The following is a 19509-nucleotide window of genomic DNA, read 5'->3' as shown; positions in this document are numbered from 1 at the left end:
CTATCCCTTCTCCAGGGGATCTTCCCGACCCAGGAATCAAACTAGGGTCTTCTACATTGCAGGCAGATTCTTTTCCAGCTGAGCTACCAGGAAGAAAGAATCAAAGAAAGGTTGATTTCTTGCTTACACAGTCTTATGTGAGTTGAGCAGTCTTTGTCTTGCAGCCACACGATCTAAAACATGTGTGTTCTATGGGAGCAGGTTAGGTAGCCAGGCCTAGAAATAGCCCACAGCATAACCCAGTCACATAGCCCCAAACTAATTAAAGGGAGGTTTAAAATGTATTGTCAAGTTCATAAAGAGGAAACACAAATGGACTTTGGTGAGTATATAGCATTATCTTCCCCATGCCAGTCTTTATTCTGTCATATAAACTCCACAATAGCTCTTCCAGTTAGGTACTTCCCCCCCATCTTACATTTAAGGATGTTGAGGCTCTAAGGCGTTATGTGCCTTTCAAAATCATAGTGTATTGTGTGTCACAGTGTACTGTGTGTCAGAATTAGTTTCATATCCTGGTGTATCTGCCTCCAAAGCCTGTACATTCCATGGCCAAACAGTATCTCCCTACTGAAAAAGCATGGCAAATCCACTTCATTCATATATAAATACAAAATTTGAAGAAACAGAGGTTGGAGCAATTGGTACAGGACAATAAGTATTTAGACTTAATATTTATAAGCTATTTCCGACAAACAGTGCAAGATAAAAATTAAATCTCTAAGAACAATAAAAACTAAAACATCACAGGACAAAATGTTTCAGTGACACTGGATGATAAAATAGCTTTATTTATAATTTCTGAATCAAGAGCTAATTGTTATAGGAATTTTTTAAAAATTCAAAGTACAACTGCAAACATTTCTTCTTCCACTTTCTAAGTAAAAGCATCATATATTCTTTGCATGAGAGAAATTATGACTCTGTCAAAACCATTTAGGGTAGCTTTGGGGAATTATCCCAAGTAATCTCCATGGATTTTTCAGTGAAAAACCTTTCCTTTAGAGGAGGAAATAAAGCAAATGTTAAAACCACTATGGTTTTCTGTAAAGCAATTATCCTTCAATAAAAAAATAAATTAAGAAAACCCACTATGGCCATTTGGACAATGCCTTTAGTCCCACATTATAACATATTTAATGCCTAAGACCAGGTGCAACAATGTTCAATTCCATGTAAGTTTTTAATAAGTTATTACAGTACAGTAAACAAAATGAACAAACCTGGGAACTTTAAATGATTTAAATTAAGCATTGGCCATTTATATGCAGGGACTGAAGATTCCATGAAAAGATAAGATGGTTCCAGAGGGTGATTTCTCCAGAACAAGGCAAAGCTTACCCTAACCCATGGGTGTGAAACCAACTCATCCTGGCTGTTGATCCAACAGTTTTCACAATAATGTCCTGCAAGCCTCAACATCATCATTAGTGTCTTTCAAACATTTTGGACCCTGACTACAGTAAGAAATATTGTTAGTCATGTATACACACAATAACTCAGAGATACAAGATTTTTTTGAGATAAAATACAAGCAGTAGAGAAGGAAATGGCAACCCACTCCAATATTCTTGTCAGGGAAATCCCGTGGACAGAGGAGTCTGGCAGGCTATAGTCCACTGGGTCACTGAGTCAGACACGACTCAGCAACTAACAACTGTGTGCATGGCAGTGGTGGGTGTGAGATAGATAGTAATTTGATTTTACTTTCAGGAAAGAGGAACAGCTGTCCTTTGGCTGTTTCTTACCACACTTCCTCCCAGTACCTAGTTTATATGAAGGATTGTGCAAAAGTATAAAATCACACATAGGAAACCTTCGGTCGTCACGGATTATTACATAAAATTTACTAAAATAATGAATGTTAAATGTTTATTGAAATTTTGTGGAATTGTCTAATGAAAAAATCAGTTTTTATTTTGTATTAATACTCTGCTTCTAGAGACAGTTAAGTAATAAAATTACAGATTGAAGATTGTCTTTGTAAAATTGTCATTTTTAAAATCTAGCAAACATTTTGTTTTCTTTCTCTACTTTAGGTCAAATCACAGCCAGTTACTGATTTCTCCTGCTTTATCTTTTTAAAAACCTGCTTACAAAAGCCTGTTTTGTTGTAAGAGGGTTAGGCTTTGTGAAGGATGGAAAATAGATGTGGATGTGATGCATGGGTTTTTCTTTCCCTAATGTGTCCTGCAAGCCTTTGTTTAATGTAGTCTTTGAACCTCTATGTTCCTGAGGTATGTAAGTGAGAGAACTAAAACCCATCCCAGGCAGTGATGAGGTCTAGCTCTGGCCATGGGAAGCAGTAGCTGACTGTGAGGGCTGGTGGGCAGTTTCCCCATTGCGTATCATGGGAATTCCATGGGCCAAGTGAAGGTCAACATTGTGAACTTTTAACAGTTCCTGTGGCTACTGAGATTGGGTGTGAAAAAGGAAAGTAGAAACACACTCGCTCAGAACTGTTAGTGGATTGGGTAGAAGTGACAGAATCATTAGTGGACTCAGCTTCCTCCATTAATGTGTATACTAGACTATTCTCTTATATCTCCATTACCGCTTTATTTTGTAAGGAAAAGTCTGCCCTCTGTTTAGTTCTGTTAACTCTAGCACGTTTATTCTGTATGTAATTGTCATACTTTGAGGGGAAAATCAGAAACAATCTTTATGAAGCTCAAAGAATTTTTAGTGAGTAGATGAACAGTGATGAGATATTTGAGATATCTTGCCAAAAATGCTTGAGAATGTTACCAGATTAATAATCATATATTTTAGAATGTAGGTTACCCAAAGGAGTAGGGTGACCAGGAATAGCTTTCTTACTCTTGAGAATACTTGGAGAAAGGAAGATATCCTTTGCTTGTGTCAAGGTTGGTGTGGTTGAGCTGTGGGGTCACTGTGAAGCTGCATGTCCCACAGGCCTGTGCTCATCAAAGGTTAAATACCCGAGAGAGAAAGTCCTCTATACTTGGTTCATGGCAGACAGTGTGGGCAGGAGACAAACGCCTTAAGAATTCACCTCTGCTGAGTTGATGTTCTGTCATGTCTACTGTATTCTTGGGCTTCACCTGTATTAACAAGTTTTGTACTGATAAAACCTTCTAAAAGCCTCAGTGAATGAGCTTGTACGTCTTGTATATGTATAGGAAACCCATCCTGTCTCTTACTGTGATTACTCATGTACAATATCATTGTGTAAAATTGATTAAAAAGGGAGAGCAGTTGAAAAAAAAATACAGGCTGTACACTCTGATCCCCTTCCCTAATCCACCCTATCCCCTACTCATGCTGGCATGACCTGGGTTCACAACCTGCAGGAGTTGTGACCCACAGTTTGAAACCCCTGAGTTACTGCCAGTTCCTTTGGCTGGCCCATCAAATCAGCTTGTATAGTATATTTCTTTTTTCTTTTCTCTCATAGCTCCCAGAGGGAAGAGGGGCCAAGTGCTTGGAAAGGAAACTGTCACCTGGGAGTCAGTAACAAAATCCCAGAGCCTGGAGAACTCAGCACTACTTCTGGAAGTTCCTACAACTGCCCAGACATGACAAGACCCTATTACTTTAATACCATCCTCAAAAATGTTGAGATTCATTTAGCATGTTGTCCTGTTAATAGAAATCCCAGATTTAGCAAAACAATTTAAAAAAATCAGGACAGCCAGTAAGATTTTAATTTCAGATAAACAAGGAATAGTCTTTTTTTAGTGTATGTCTCATGCAATAACAATTATTCCTTGTTTGTCTGAAGTTCAAATTTAATTGGGTGTCCTGTGTTTTATCTGGCAACTCAACTGGCTGTACACCCTGTCTCTACTTTGAAGTTCCTAAATCTGATGGATGGATGTAGGCTGGACAGGATGTGGGCATCGTTGCTGGGAAGAAGGGGGAACATCTGGCTCAGCCTCCTTCTGCTCCCCTCAGTTTTCATTGCTGGCTATACACCCCACAGGCCCCTGATGGACCTCATCTGGAGAGTACCCTCTCAGACAGGGCAGTAGATTGGCAAGATGGCACAAACCCTGTTCCTGCTCTGTCCACTTGACCTTGGGGTCCTCCTGGAGCTTGGCATGCCAGACCTCTGGGATGCATACTCCACTGCCACTCTAGCTCTGTGGCAAAGGGACAGTCACCAGCCAATCCAGCTTTTGAACGGAACCCCCATCTCTCCTAATAGTCACTCCCGTCTGTGCTAGTGATCTGCTTGGGGAGGGAAAGCCCACTGGGAGGACAGAACTCACTTCCTACTTCCCTCCTCCAGAGCCTACATTCCCAACCTCCCTCCTGCCTCCCCTTGCCTCCAATTCTACATATCCCAGAGAAAAGTCTTGCCTTTCCATCAAAGCATATTCTCTGCCCCATGTAGGCCCTCAGAATTAAGACCACTGGACTTGGTTTTTCTTCTCATTTTCCCTCTCCCACTGCCCCAGCAGGAAATCGGTAAATTTGAAACGGCTCACAAATGGAGTTTAGTGAAATGATTCGATCCTCCCTGTGTCCTTGCTGTTCCAACAGTTCCCTTACATTTGGTTAATAGGAAGGACAAATGTTACCTCCTGGTCAAAGCTTCAGGTCAAGTTCTGAGCTCTGGGGCCCTGCAGGGCCTTCTTCCATGCCCTGGGTTGTTTTTCGAAGCTGCTGACCAGTTTCTTCAATGGGCTGTGAGCCTGAGGACAGGGGCCCAACATCTGCGGAAAAACACACGAAAAGGAGCCTGCCATAGCTGGACAGAGGGGGCAGTTGAAAAGTATGAGTCATGGTCCTTGTTATACCTTCTGTTTTGTTTTCATAAAACTTTTCAGTAAACACATTTTATTTCCTCTATCGAGACCCAGCAAGATCTGCTGCCACAGCCACATTTCCTTCTGGGGTCTTCTCTCCCTTTGTTAACACTTACTTATCCAGACCTTTCTACCAGGGACATCTGGGTTTTCCAAGATGGCATTAAAAAAGAAAGAAGCTGGGACTTCCCTGGTGATCCAGTGGCTTCACTAAGACTTCATGCTCCCAACACAGGCGTCCTGGGTTTGATCCCCAGTCTGGGAACTAGATCCTACATGCCACAGCTGAGTTTGCATGCCACAGGAAGACTGAAGATCCTGAGTGCCACAACTAACAGCCAAATAAATACTTACAAAGAAAGAAACTTATTGCTAATGTGTAAATGACTGTCATTGGGATACATTTGAAAGTTTGCATTTTAAAGGAACTAACAGGTATTAGTAAGCTCTGATATATGTGCCTCACATTGTGTCACATAAGGTTAAGACAGAACTTCCTGCATTCAAGAGTCATACTGGAAGACAAGATTTAAATACATGAAGTCATTTAAAAATGACCTAAAGAGACTAGTGGATAATAAAATGCAATTCAAATGGCTTATAAAGGTCACATAATGACACTGTGTTTCATCATTTATGAAAAATTTGATAAGGTTATTCCTAAAGTTTATTGATTCCAAATAAATCACCAAGGAGAACTTTCAAATTTCATGTGTAATAAAATAACATAGTACTCACTATGTACCAGGCACCATTGTTGGCAACTCCTCCAGTCTTTACAAGAATACCATGAGGTGGCCATTATCATTTCCCATTTGGCAGGTAGAGGAACTTAGGCGTCGAGAGGTTAAAGAATTGCCCATGGGCACAGAACTTTGTGGCGGAGGTGGCAGCTGAACTCAAGGCATAATGATATGCCATGGCATCTCTCAACGCAGGCCTAAACTTGCACTTTCCCATACTTTTCAGATTGTGCTTCCTTACTTTTTAAATGAGAAAACAGTGTATTATTCTTGGAGTGCCTACTCTATTTTCCATTACCCCACAGACTTGGCCCTCTTGGTTCAATCTTGTAAAATCTACAACCAAGTTTCTAACATTTTCTTGGCTCTATCTCTCCTCTAGGGATCTGGTTGAGTGGACTTTGTAAACTTCACTCAGATTTGAGCCCAAAGTTCTGCCTTATCCACTATATCATGTTTCTTTCTTCTTTTGCTCAAAATTTATCAGGCTAAATCTTCAACATTTTACATTTTTTTTCTACCTTTCTTAATTTCGATTTCACAGCTTGCCTGGGTTTCCATATAGGATTTCACTGAGACTTCGATTTCCTCTGTGGCGGCTCACATCTGCTGCATCCTGCAGCTGTTCATACTCCACTGGGGTCTCTCAAGATACTGCTGGGGGTGAGGTGAAACTGAGAGATGAGGAAAGGAGTAACACTAGGGATAGCTGTACCACAATGAATTCCAAGGGAAAGACAAATCAGTGCTGACAGTGACTGAGGTTTCAAGGAGGAAGAGGCATTTGAGCTAGTAATAGAAGACTTCTGAGGACTTTGGTGGGTGGATAAGGAAGATGTGGCACCCCAAGCTGAGGGAGGGGAAATCAATCTGGAATCTCTGTGTTCCTCAGACCAACCATCCATGATCTCTTCCTTGGAAGAAACTGCCTCTTGTTTTCAGGTATTGACAAAGCCCAGAAAAATGCATATCAAGTGTTTTTCTTGAGATATTTGCCTCACTCTGGGTTGCAGCTGAGTAACAGGATCCATTTCATACATCACACCCAATTCTGTCCAGAAATTCCAATTGTTTTTCACCCACTCAAGAAGGCATGTGAGAATGCAAGCTTAATATTCCCCCAGACATGACCTCAAATGGATCTATTTAGAAGTGCCAATCATCTGAAAAGGTCAGTCCTTCAACAGTTACCAGGAATGAAATCAGTGCGTGACACAATGCAGAGGTGATTGTCATATAGCAGTGAAATAACTGGGAGGCAGTAGGCAGAATGGATTATTAACTCCAAGAAGCTAGAGGCCCCTTAAACATTTTTGGGTTTTGCCTTGAACGGTTTCCAGGTGATACCTGATGAGTGTTTGCTGGGAGTGTAGGGTTGCCTTTAACTTCTGTTCTTCCACTATTCTAGAGGAGTCTAGTATTGGTTTGGGGGGCATGGGGGTGGGGAACATGAGTACCACACCTTTATCACAAAATAAGGTGGAAAACAGCAACTCACATACTGAGCAAAAGACCAGAAATGATACTTTGAAAAAGACTAATGTATGTGTTTCTCTTTTCATGATTAGTAAAGATTATTACTGACAATTATTTAAAATATTTCTAACAATTAGAAATAGTTATTCTGGTTTAAAACCCATTTCAAAAGAAATAAAGGAATTATGATGAGGTTATAGTTCTGCTTTGGAGGTATTCGTTAAAATTGTTTTCCCCAAAAGTACTTCTCAACTGCTCCTACATGAGGAGATGCTTTAAAGGGTTTGATTGGGATGTGTGAAACCTGGTCACTGCAATCAGGATCAGCATCCAAGCTCCTGGCACCAGGCTCAGTTTAGATGATAAAGATTAGAAATATTCCTATTTGAGCTAGGTTCTACTTCAAGTAGAGAAGGATATATGACTCCTAAACCAGGGATTCCTCTCTCCTGGTTCCCTTCAAAACCTACCTTCAGGAAATACTCCAAATTATTTTACATACTTCTTGTACTCCTGCATTGTCTTCAGTGTTTTACTTGTAAGTTTTTTTGTTCTTTCTTGATAACCAGTCTCCTCTCTCCTGTGACCTGATACATCCTGAAGGCAAAAGACTTCTCTGTTTCAGACTGTTCTCCTTTGACTGCCCTTCTCCCTCTCCTCCCCTCTCTGCACCACTCCCCACTAGTGGAGGCCCTACAGGAAAACCTCAGCTTCCTGGCATCAGTATCTGAAGGTTCAAATATTCACTAGGTAACTGGAAAACCCTTTCTGATGGAGCTGGTCTAAAGGAATACTGACTTAAGAATGCTGCTGGTTTAAATGCAAATTCACAGATTTGAAAACCAACCAACCGATCTAGTGACAATCAGAACTTATAATATGGTTAAAGAAAGGTGTTTAAAAGCAGACTGGATTTCTCTGTGGCATGAGCACACTCTGAGAGTCCTGAAAAAGGAGAGGCCAGGTGAGAAATGGGAGCAGCTTCCTAAGGGAGGGGATGCTCAGGGCTTTCTCAGTTCTCAGATGGAAAGGGCATTAAGGGGTCCTCCCCTGAAAGCTCAAAACGACTAGCACCCTGGCATACTGATTGCTATCTGGAAACTTCTAAATACCACAGATACTTACATAGCTCTTTTCAGTTCTAAAAGGGTTCCCATAGCCTTGGTTTCACTTGATCCTCATGAATGCCTTGCCAAGAATGAAAGGCAGATTTCACAACCTGAGCCTTGGAAAAGGAAACCGAATCTCCCAAGTCCACAGAAATCAGAGGAGCCAGAATCTGAGCTGGCAGGTAAATGTTCGCTGCATTGAACAAATTCAGAAACATATGAGTATTATGAGGTAAGCAGGGTCTCTTCTTGTAAGAAGCTCATAATCTAGTTGGGGAGAAATGCTCCAAAGTAATATAATTAAAATAATACTAGGATTAAATAAGGAAAGACCAGACACAAGGCAGTAAGTGCATCCTTCACTGTGAAACAAAGCAAGGCAGTGCTATGATTTTAAGTGTACTTAAATAGCTTTCATCCCATGATTAAACTGAAATTCCCAAGTGTCCTCCATCTACCACCCCACCTTCATCCTAAGTCTCTGCTTAATATTCTGGGTTTCACTTGAATTCCCTATGGCACACTACACAGTCTTCAGCTTTACACATCAGCTACGGAGATGTCTGGGCTAGTCACATCCTCTTTAGTCCCATATTTGCAGTATAACTCCAGGTCCCCACACCCAATTTTTAGTTATTTATTTTTAGCCACAAGGGACATAAAAAAGGGAGTGGGGGTTATCTGTCTTCAGTGTTCTAGAAAAGTCCACCCTCACCTCCTGGAAGTGCTAATGGGAGCAGATTTTAGAAAATAGTATAATGATTAAGAAAACCCACATGAAGAGAGACTTACAGGTGGAGGGTATTTCAGGAATGAATACCAACCAGGCCAAGGACTGAGTGAGTGAGAAGACAGGAGAAAGTCAGAACATGCCCATGGTCAGGACTGTCTCCATCTGACACAGAAGATACATGGTGTGATGATTATGTGCATAACAAGAACAGGGTTAACAGATCATTTAAAATTGGGATTTCCCCAAATCTAGGGGGGCACTGGCCCACATCCACTGTTCCCCAGAAAACACAAATTTCTCCCAAATACCTTTCTTCATCTGAGGATTCTGTAGGCTTTTATGTGGAGGCTGCAGTCCAGTCTCCTTTTATGTATTCCTTATATTACACTGGCAAAAACAGATACTATAGAGTGGAAACAACTTAATATCTATCAACTGATGAATGAATAAACAACATATATACAGTGAAAAGTTATTCAGCCACAAAAAGGAATGAAGTGCTAATACATACTATAACATGGATGAAATCTTAAAAACTACGCTAAGAAGCAGACACATGTCTGATGATATTCATATGAAATGTTCAGAACAGGCTGATAGGGATGTATAGTAAATCAATGGTTCATAGGGGTGAGGGAGGCAGGAAAGGAGAGTGACTGCTAATGGACATGCAGTTTCTTTCAAGGGTGATGAAAGTGTTTTGGATAAGTGGTGACGGTTGTGTAACTGTATCAAGTATACTGAAAACCACTAAATCATACATTTTGGAAGAATGAAAAAATAAAACCAAGTATGCACTGTTAGAATTTTATTTTAAATTTAAGGAAAATTGGGGGAACTTAACTGTATTAACCTGATATTTGCCTGGGAACATTAGAAACATCAAAAATAAAATAAGTATAACTAAAAAAACTAGGGGCTTCCCAGGTAGCTCAGTGGTAAAGAATCCGCTTGCCAATGCAGGAGATGCTGGTTTGAACCCTGGGTCAGGAAGATTCCCTACAGGAAGAAATGGTAACCCACTCCCAGTATTCTTGCTTGGAAAATTCCTTGGACAGAGGAGCCTGGTGGGCTACAGTTCACATGATTGCAAAGAGCTGGACACAACTGAGCAAGCATGCATGCATGCACAAAAAACTATTCAAAAAACATGACAAATGGCAAAGAAACAAAGACCAGAAAATGAGGGAAGTGGAAGTAGTCAAATGAGTCCCAACATATACAAAACTGGTATTCCTAAGATGGGAATAGAACAAATGAAACAAACAAAAAGTACTAGACTGAAACTTTTCAGAATTAATCATAAGAATAGTAACCAACATTTACTGAGCACTTACTATATATATTGCACATAGTTTGAGCATCAACTCATGTCAGAAGGTCAAAAGGTTGAGCAAGGCCCACAAATCTTGAGCAAGTGTCCTCTAAGACTTTCGTCCTTTAAATAGAAAAGCTGAAACTATTTTCATTTGTGCTCATGGTTTGCTATCTGACAGAAACCTTCTCCTAGTTCGGTAAATTCCAGGAAGGAACTGGCTAGCCAAGCTCGAGTCCTTTGTGACCCAATCCCTATGGTTAAGGTATGAGCTGTAACAACTGGCCCAGGTTGGGAAGAGACAGAGAGAAGCGCAGCATGAAGTAATTGGGAGATGAACCTTGAGGAGTGTGTTTATTGATTAGAGGTGGAAACTTTGTGAAGGACTTGGAATTCTGGCACAAGTATTTCGTGGGATGATGGAGCTACTCACTGAGAAGGGGAATGCTGGGAGAGGAGCTGGGAGGAATACTGTGAGTCAGTTTTGGACACGTGCATTAGAGCTGTCTGTGAGGGGACCCAGTTGAGATGTCCAAGTATGTAGCTGGATATATGGGCCTGGAGGATGAGGAGAAGGGGCCTGGGGGCTTATTTGTGGAGTTGATAATGGAAGCCAAGTGACTCATACTGGGATTGAAAGCAGCTTCTGGCAGGAAAGAACTCTCCTGAGAGGTTCCTTTTGTCTTGACATTGATAGCTTATGCTGAACAATGTGGGATTTGTGATCTCTGAAGAAGATGATTTAGCTTTGGGACCAGGGAACTGGCTTGATCACTTAAGAGCTTTTGTGTAGCAGAGTTTTATTAAAGAGAAAAAGGGACAGAGAAAGCTTCTGACATAGACATCAGAAGGGGGAATGGAGACAGCCCCCCTTGCTAGTCTTAACAAGAAAGCTATATGCTTTTTAAATTGGTTATTACAGTAAATCAAAAGAATGTCTCAAGGTTGTAAAGGTCTTACCAGACCCATTCCCATAATTTACATCTTAGGATAACAGGATTCAGTTCGGTTCAGTTCAGTCGTTCAGTCGTGTCCAACTCTTTGCGACCCCACGTACTGCAGCATGCCAGGTTTTCCTGTCCATCACCAACTCCCAAAGCTTGCTCAAACCCATGTCCATCGAGTCAGTGATGCCATCCAACCATCGCATCCTCTGTCATCCCCTTCTCCTCCTGCCTTCAATCGTTCCCAGCATCAAGGTCTTTTCCACTGAGTCATTTCTTTGCATCAGGTGGCCAAAGTATTAGAGCTTCAGCTTCAGCATCAGTCTTTCCAATGAATATTCAGGACTGATTTCCTTTAGGACTGACTGGTTGGATCTTCTTGCAGTCCAAGGGACTCTCAAGAGTCTTCTCTAACACCACAGTTCAGAAGCATCAATTCTTTGGCTCTCAGCTTTCTTTATGTCGGGAACTGAAACAACTCTGTGCCCCTATTTCAATGATTAACTGAGATTATTTCCTTTTTTCCCCTTTACAAACTATCATGGCCAAGCAGAATCTTCAGAGAGAGCTTTGCAGGGAAACTGAATTCACTGTCTCCTCAGATTGCCAGCACTCTGATTAAAAGCAACTTTCCTTTTACAAACATTTGTCTCTTTCTTGAGTAATAATTTTTGGACAACGAGGATCCAGACCTAAGTTCGGTAACAGCATTACATAAACAGAAAGTGTTGGGTACAGAATAAAAGGGAAGAGGAAGAAGCTGGTTAGGAAGGTTGAGAAGGAGTAGTCAGAGAGGGAGGAGGGCACCCAGGAGAGAGTGGTGGCAAGGGAATTAAAGGGGAATAGTGTTGGAAGAAGAGGTGCATAGTCCAGTGTCTTACAAGTTGCTAAGAGGTAAAATAAGATAAGAGGAGAAAACGAATATGGCCATTTCTTTATGGGTCAGAGTTTTACAATATATTCCAGAATAAAAGAACATGTCACAAATAGCAAATATACAAACTGACTTTTGTCCCTGTAGGGCTTTGGACTAAAATCAATACAAAGAATACTTGATAAGATAAGGAGGAGTCTATTAAATTATAAAAGAGGATCTAATTTCTAAAATGAATCCCAAATAATTATCATCTGAAAAATATTATGTTGGAAAAAAATATACTTGTGAAAACATTCAAGAAAACATCGAAAAACAAGGTAATGTGGAAGACTTTTAAGATGGTGTTGGCACAATGTGAAGAAAAGGATCCTTCTGCCTGCTGGAGTGAAAGCAGTGACTCCATTTGGTAGGTCTACTGACAACACCATCAAAAGCCTTCAACAGTGAGCACAACCTTTTAACAACTGTTCCAAGGGTTTTATCCTGAGGAAATAATTAGGGATGTGCACAGAGATTCATCTACAAGTAATTCCACAAAAATGAAAAGCTGGAAACAAACCAAATGTACAAAATCAGGTAAAATAATTATGGTACATTTATACAATGGGAGACCACACAGTCATTAAAAATGCCATGGAAGTGTATTTTCTGACATGAAAAAATGTTTGCAATATATAAAGCAATAAAAGCTAATTATAATAGGAACTCAAATATGCATATATATGAACAGAACAAATTGATTATTTCTGGCTGCTGGCTTTACATATGGTTTTTATTTTGCTTATTTGTGACTTACTATTTTAAGATGCTTACTCCTTGGAAAAATAGCTATTAACAAACCTAGACAGTGTATTAAAAAGCAGAGAATCGCTTGGCCAACAAAAATCCATACAGTCAAAACTATGGTTTTTCCAGGACTCATGCATGGACGTGAGAGTTGGACCATAAAGAAGGCTGAGCACCAGAGAAGTGATGCTTTCGAACTGTGGTGTTGGAGAAGACTCTTGAGAGTCCCTTGGACTGCAAGGAGATCAAACTAGTCCATCCTAAAGGAAATCAACCATGAATATTCATTGAAGGACTGATGCTGAAACTGAAGCTCCAGTGCTTTGACCAGCAGATACAAAGAGCTGACTCACTGGGGAAGACCCTGATGCTGGGAAAAACTGAGGACAAGAGAAGCGGGCAGCAGAGGAGGTGGCATCACTGATTCAACAGACATTAGTTTGAGCAAATTCAGGGAGATAGTGAAGGACAGAGAAGCCTGGCATACTGCAGTTCACGGGGTCTCAAAGAGGCAGACAGCTGTTGTTAGCAGCTGAACAACAACAAAATTTTTCTGCAATGAATATATACTTTTATAATAACTTTAAAAAACTTGGTAATTATATAAAGGTGAAAGGAGAAAAGAACAAGTTCACTAGAATTAAACCATGCTGTGCTGTGCTTAGTCGTTCAGTTGGGTCCGTTTCTTTGCAACCCCATGGACTGCAGCCTGCCAAGCTCCTCTGTCCATGGGGATTCTCCAGGCAAGAATACTGGAGTGGGTTGCCATGCCCTCCTTCAGGGGATCTTGCCAATCCAGGGATCAAACCCAGGTCTCCCACATTGCAGGTGGATTAAGCCTGAATTAAACCATAACTGATCATTAATACATAAGCAAATCATGAAGTGTGAACATTTATTCTGAGTTAACTACACTTAGTTTTTCTGCTATCAGAGTAAGTGAGGCCTAAAATAGAAACTGGCTTGTGTTACAGAAAATAAAGTTACATACTTGTCTTTGAACTGTGAAATCTGTACATGTTACATATTTATATGTATGTATAGAGAAAATATTTGGAAAGATATCCACTAAATTTGAAAGTGGTTCCTTTCAGCAGGATAAGTGGAGGTGGGAAATAATTAACTTTTCCTTTGAACAAGTCTATTGTCTGAAAAATAATAACAAGCATGCAAAAAGTTTAAGTACATTTAAAAAGAAAAAGTGGTTGTAATTCTGAAAATATTTAGAAACATGATAGTATTTATGGTATGATGATAAAAATATCATATACAAAATATGCATAGTATGCTTACCACTATGTTCATGTATCTGCAGGTAAGAAAGGCCCAGATAACAATACTCCATCATGAAAATAATTGTTCAAGTTCATTCATTCATTCATTTCACAAATGTTTACTGAGCACCTACTAAGTGCTGAGCATACCCTTGTCCAGGCACTTGGGATATAGCAAGGAACCAAACAGCCAAACATGCCTCCTCTCAGGGAACTGACATTCAAGCAGGCAGAGGCAGATAGGAAGTAGTAAAGCATAATAAATATGGAAGGAGTTGATAAGTGCTACTGAAAAAAATGGAGCAGAGTGAGGGAGAGTAACTGTAGTGTTGGGAGAAGACTCTTTAAGAATCCCTTGGACTGCAAGGAGATCAAACCAGTCAATCCTAAAGGAAATCAATCCTGAATATTCATTTGGATGGACTGATGTTGAAGCTGAAGCTCCAGTACTTTGGCCACCTGATTCAAAGAGCCAACTCATTAGAAAAGACCTTGATGCTGGGAAAGATTGAAGGCAGGAGGAGAAGGGGACGACAGAGGATGCGATGGTTGGATGGCATCACTGACTCAATGGACATGAGTTTGAGCAAGCTCCAGGAGATGGTGAAGGACAGGGAAGCCTGACAGGCTGCAGTTGATGGGCTGCAAAGACTCAGACATGACTGAGCGACTGAACAACAACAAAGGGATACTGGCAATGCTGTGGTAAGGGCCAGGGTTTAAATAGGTTGGTCAGGGAAGGCCTCACTGAGAAGGTGACATTTGAGGAAATATCTGAGTAATGAAAATATCCAGAATAGGAGCTTTATAAGCAGAGAGATCAAATTGCAACATCTGTTGGATCATATAAAAAGCAAGAGTTCCAGAATAACATTTACTTCTGCTTTATTGACTATACCAAAGCCTTTAACTGTGTGGATCACAACAAACTGTGGAAAATTCTTCAAGAGATGGGAATACCTGACCACTTTACCTGCCTCTTGAGAAATCTGTATGCAGGTCAAGAAGCAACAGTTAGAACTGGACATGGAACAATGGACTGGTTCCAAATTGGGAAAGGAGTATGTCAAGGCGGTATATTGTCACCCTGCTTATTTAACTTCCATGCAGAGTACATCACGCAAAATGCTGGGCTGGATGAAGCACAAGCAGGAATCAAGATTGCCAGGAGAAATATCAGTAACCTCAGATATGCAGATGATACCACTCTTATGGCAGAAAGTGAAGAGGAACTGAAGAATCTCTTGATGAAAGTGAGAAGGGGGTGAAAAAGTTGGCTTAAAACTCAACATTAAAAAAAAAAAAACAAAGATCATGGCATCCAGTTCCATCACTTCATGGCAAATAGATGGGGAAACAATGGAAAACAGTGACAGACTTTATTTTCTTGGGCTCCAAAATCACTGCAGATGGTGAGTGCAGCCATGAAATTAAAAGACACTTCCTCCTTGGAAGAAAAGCTATGTCAAACATAGACAGCATATCAAAAAGCAGAGACATTACTTTGCCAACAATGGTCTGTCTAGCCAAAGCTATGATTTTTCCAGTAGTCATGCATGGATGTGAGAACTGAATCATAAAGAAAGCTGAACACTGAAGAATTGATGCTTTTGAACTGTGGTGTTAGAGAAGATTCTTGCAAGTCTCTTTGACTACAAGGAGATCAAATCAGTCAATCTTAAAGGAAATCAGACCTGAATATTCATTGGAAGGACTGATGCTGACGCTCCAATGTTTTGGCCACCTGATGTGAAGAACTGACTCACTGGAAAAGACCCTGATGCTGGGAAAATTTGAAGGCAAGAGGAGAAGTGGCTGACAGAGGATGAAATGGTTGGATGGCATCACTGACTTGATGGACATGAGTTTGAGCAAGCTCCAGGAGTTGGTGATGAATAGGGAAGCCTAACATGCTTCAGTCCATGGGGTTGCAAAGAGTCAGATATGACTGAGCAACTGAACTGACTGATGAACTGATAAGCAGAGAGAACAGCTAGAGCTTTTGCACTAGAAATATTCCCCAAGGAATAGCAATGAAGGTAGTGTGGCTGAGACAGAGTGAGCAAAGCCCATTAGGAGTAAGCAGGCCAGTTGGTATTGGGCTCTGTAGTCTACTGAAAGGACTGGCTTTTTATTCCAATTGAACTGGGGATACACTGTGGGGTTTTAAGCAGAAAAATGCCAGGATCACTCTGACTGCTGTGTGAAGACCAGGCTACTGGAGGAGGGAAGTAAGGATAGAGGGACCTGGGTTGTCCAGGTGTGGGATGAAGGTGGCTGTGAGAATACCGAGGTATTGAACCTGAGACACGGTTTGAAGATAGAGCCAAGAGGATTTTCAGACAGATTGACAGGGGTTGTAAGAGAGGAGTATGAGGATGGCTCTCAGCATTATGGCCTGAACAAATGAAGTGGTGTTACCATTAATTCCAATAAGAAAGCCAGCTGAGTGGAGTAAATTTGGGGTTGTGAAAGTATCAGGAAGTTATCTGTAGAACTGTATTATGTGAGGTTGACAGCAATATAAATTTTGTCTTAAGACTGTTTCTAATATTATGCTGCTACTGCTAAGTCACTTCAGTCGTGTCCGACTCTGTGTGACCCCATAGATGGGAGCCCACCAGGCGTCCCCGTCCCTGGGATACTCCAGGCAAGAACACTGGAGTGGGTTGCCATTTCCTTCTCCAATGCAGGAAAGTGAAAAGTGAAAGTGAAGTCGCTCAGTCGTGTCCGACTCTCAGCGACCCCGTGGACTGCAGCCCACCAGGCTCCTCCGTCCAAGGGATTTTCCAAGCAAGAGTACTGGAGTGGGGTGCCATTGCCTTCTCCTCTAATATTATGACATCTTTCCAAATAAAAAAATCATTTCAAGACTCCTGACTTAGTAACTATTACATTCCCAGTACTGTAAATATGCAACTTGGTCACTGCTAATATTCTGGAGGAACTGTGTGGGTAGAAGATATTCCAGGAAACTGGAACCTAGGTTACAATTTTCAAAAGGGTGGTGGGGTGGGGTGGGGTGGGAAACAGAGGCTGTAAATCTTTCCGTAATCTTGGTGAGATCCTAGAACATGTCATTAAATGGATGACATATGATTGCCTAAAATTAGTAGTTCCTATTGGATTCAGTCTGATGTTAACAGCAAGTCAGATTAACGTATGTACTAAAAAACCCAGTCTTTTTCCTACATGTCTTCATTACTACTCATACAGAATACTTTACCTCTGCCACCAAATGCATGGGCGTTTTCTCCCACCAAGCAGTTCTCTGGGATACCAGCTGGTTGTCCTACAATTTAACTCAATTCTGACACAATCTGAAATAACATCAGATAACACAGGTTAGGGACCAGTACCATGAGACTGACTCTGCTTCAGATGCCAATTACAAGTAGTAAGTCACCAAGTTACTCCTAACTTCTGTTCTACCTGGAGGTTCCTGTGACTTCATACCCGGAGGATTCAGTAATTTGCTAGACCAACTCACAGAACTCTGGGAAACACTTATCCACGTTTATTAGTTTATTAAAGGATATAGATGAATGCCAGATGATATACAGAGGTCAAGGCCTGGGGTGGGGGATATGGGGGCGGGGGAAGGGGAAAGGCATGGGGGGGCAGGTCCCAAGCACAGGAGCTTCTGTCTTCCTGAGTTGAGGGTGTTGCACCCTCCCAGTTTGTGGATGTGTTCACCAACCTGGAAGCTCTCTGAACCCCCATTTTGTTGGAATTTTAAAGGATGCTTCATCACCTAAGCATGATTTATCATTAGCTCCATTTTCAACCCTTCTCTCATCTCAATACAATGGCAAGGGTAGGGGTGGCATGAGAACGAAATCAAAGTCACTCAGTAGTGTCCAACTCTTTGCAACAGTATGGACTAGAGTCCATGGAATTCTCTATGCCAGAATACTGGAGTGGGTAGCCTTTCCCTTCTCCAGGGGATCAAATCCAGATCTCCGGCATTGCAGGTGGATTCTTTACCAGCTGAGCCACAAGGGAAGCCTTCCCACAAGGAAAGGTGCAGGAGGGAGATGCTAAAAAATTCCAACTTTCTAATCGTAGCTTGATCTTTCCAATGATCAGCTCCCATTCAGAAGCTGTCTAGGAGCCCACACAAAGTTGCTCATTAGAAGAAATGACATTCCTATCACCCAGGAAATGCCAAGGGTTTTTGTGGCCTTGTGGCAGGAACTAAGGTCAAAGGTCAAATATTATAACAAAAGAGCCTCCTAGTACTCTTATCACATATGAAAATTCCAAGGATTTTAGCAGTTCAGTATCAAAGAAGATATTCCAGAAGACTACAGACTAAGTTCCAGTTTTCAATAAAAGGGGAAAAAAACAAAGGTTGCACAGCCCTGGCAAAATTCTAGAACATGTCATTAAGTAGACGACATATGAACAAAAATTAGTAGTAGCTGCTTTTGCATGCAGTTTTAAGTCAAGAACAGGTCTGACCAATACATTTAGAGAAAAATCAACCAGGGCAATTTTGGAAACTGGAAGTCTAATGTTTGAAGGTGTGGAAAGGTTCAAGAGGAGACTGTTTGCACACGATAGTGGCAACACAGGTCAGTGTCACAGACTGGAAGGTTCGCTATCAGCCCCTATCACTTTCTAGCCATCTAACCTCTGCAAAACTTCTGTGCTGTTCAGAGAACGGTAACCATGGTTCAGACTTGCGCGTACTAACACTGATACTTGACAAGGGCTTCGCACAATGCGTGTAGAACAGAGTTGTCCTGGGGGTGGGAGGGGGAGTAGAGCTTACTGTATGAGTAGACCCAAGGAAGGTCCTGCCTCCGTTAGAGATGCAGCGAGAAAAGTGAGCAATAAACAAAACAGCTTTCTGCTAGTACTGCTACAGAGCTCTCAGCGTAGGAACGGGTGAACACAGGCCTTGGTGCTTCCAGAATTGCTTCTCACCAGGACTGGAATCCAGAGAGTGGGCCAGCTTAGGCCTTCTTCAGAACCCCAAAGAGGCATGTTGTTGTGACAGTAAAACCGTGGGGGCCTGGCGAGACTGCCCCTGGCCGACTCCGCCCCCACTTCCGGGCTCTCGCCCCGCCCCCTTCCCGCCCAAGTCCGGCAGGGCGAAGCTGTCCAAGCACCAAACTTCACCCGGCCGAGGTGTCATGCGCATGCGCTCTTCTTCCCGCGCGGCTCGACGTGACGCGAGCTCCGGCTTTCCGCCACACTGCCCCGCCCCTTCTTGCCCAGCCTTTACTCTTGTCCCCGTGTCCTTTCTCACCCGCACTCTGTCCTGCCCACACCTCTTCTCCAGTTCTGTGAATAGTAACTGCAGAACAACCTCAAGTCCTGCAGAGTCACGTTCCGTGCTCCCTTGGTGGCGATGGTGATAGGCGGGGGGCGATAAGGCGGGATGACGGGAGGTGGCAGTTGCCGCGGACCCACTTCCGGAGGACGGGCGGAAGTGGCTGCGGTAGATGGTGGGAGGGGGAAAGGAGTGC

At 41.9% G+C, this 19509-nt stretch overlaps 1 long non-coding RNA gene across 3 annotated transcripts; it reads right to left on the bottom strand.

Moving 5' to 3' along the window:
• Nucleotides 1-759: 759 nt before the first annotated feature.
• On the bottom strand, nucleotides 760-19504 carry LOC133251129 (uncharacterized). 3 transcript variants are annotated; one of them, XR_009737524.1, is made up of 5 exons: nucleotides 18810-19504; nucleotides 17259-17352; nucleotides 8896-8998; nucleotides 7465-7591; nucleotides 760-4682 (listed from the first exon to the last, which is right to left on the bottom strand). It is a non-coding gene; the product is annotated as an uncharacterized LOC133251129 (long non-coding RNA). The 3 variants fall into 3 exon arrangements; XR_009737525.1 differs by lacking the exon at nucleotides 8896-8998; XR_009737523.1 differs by lacking the exons at nucleotides 7465-7591; nucleotides 8896-8998.
• Nucleotides 19505-19509: the final 5 nt, after the last annotated feature.

The sequence above is a fragment of the Bos javanicus genome, chromosome 7 (genome assembly GCF_032452875.1).
Source record: "Bos javanicus breed banteng chromosome 7, ARS-OSU_banteng_1.0, whole genome shotgun sequence".
NCBI classification, from domain to species: Eukaryota; Metazoa; Chordata; class Mammalia; order Artiodactyla; family Bovidae; genus Bos; species Bos javanicus.
This window is presented reverse-complemented; position numbering and strand designations above follow the sequence as displayed.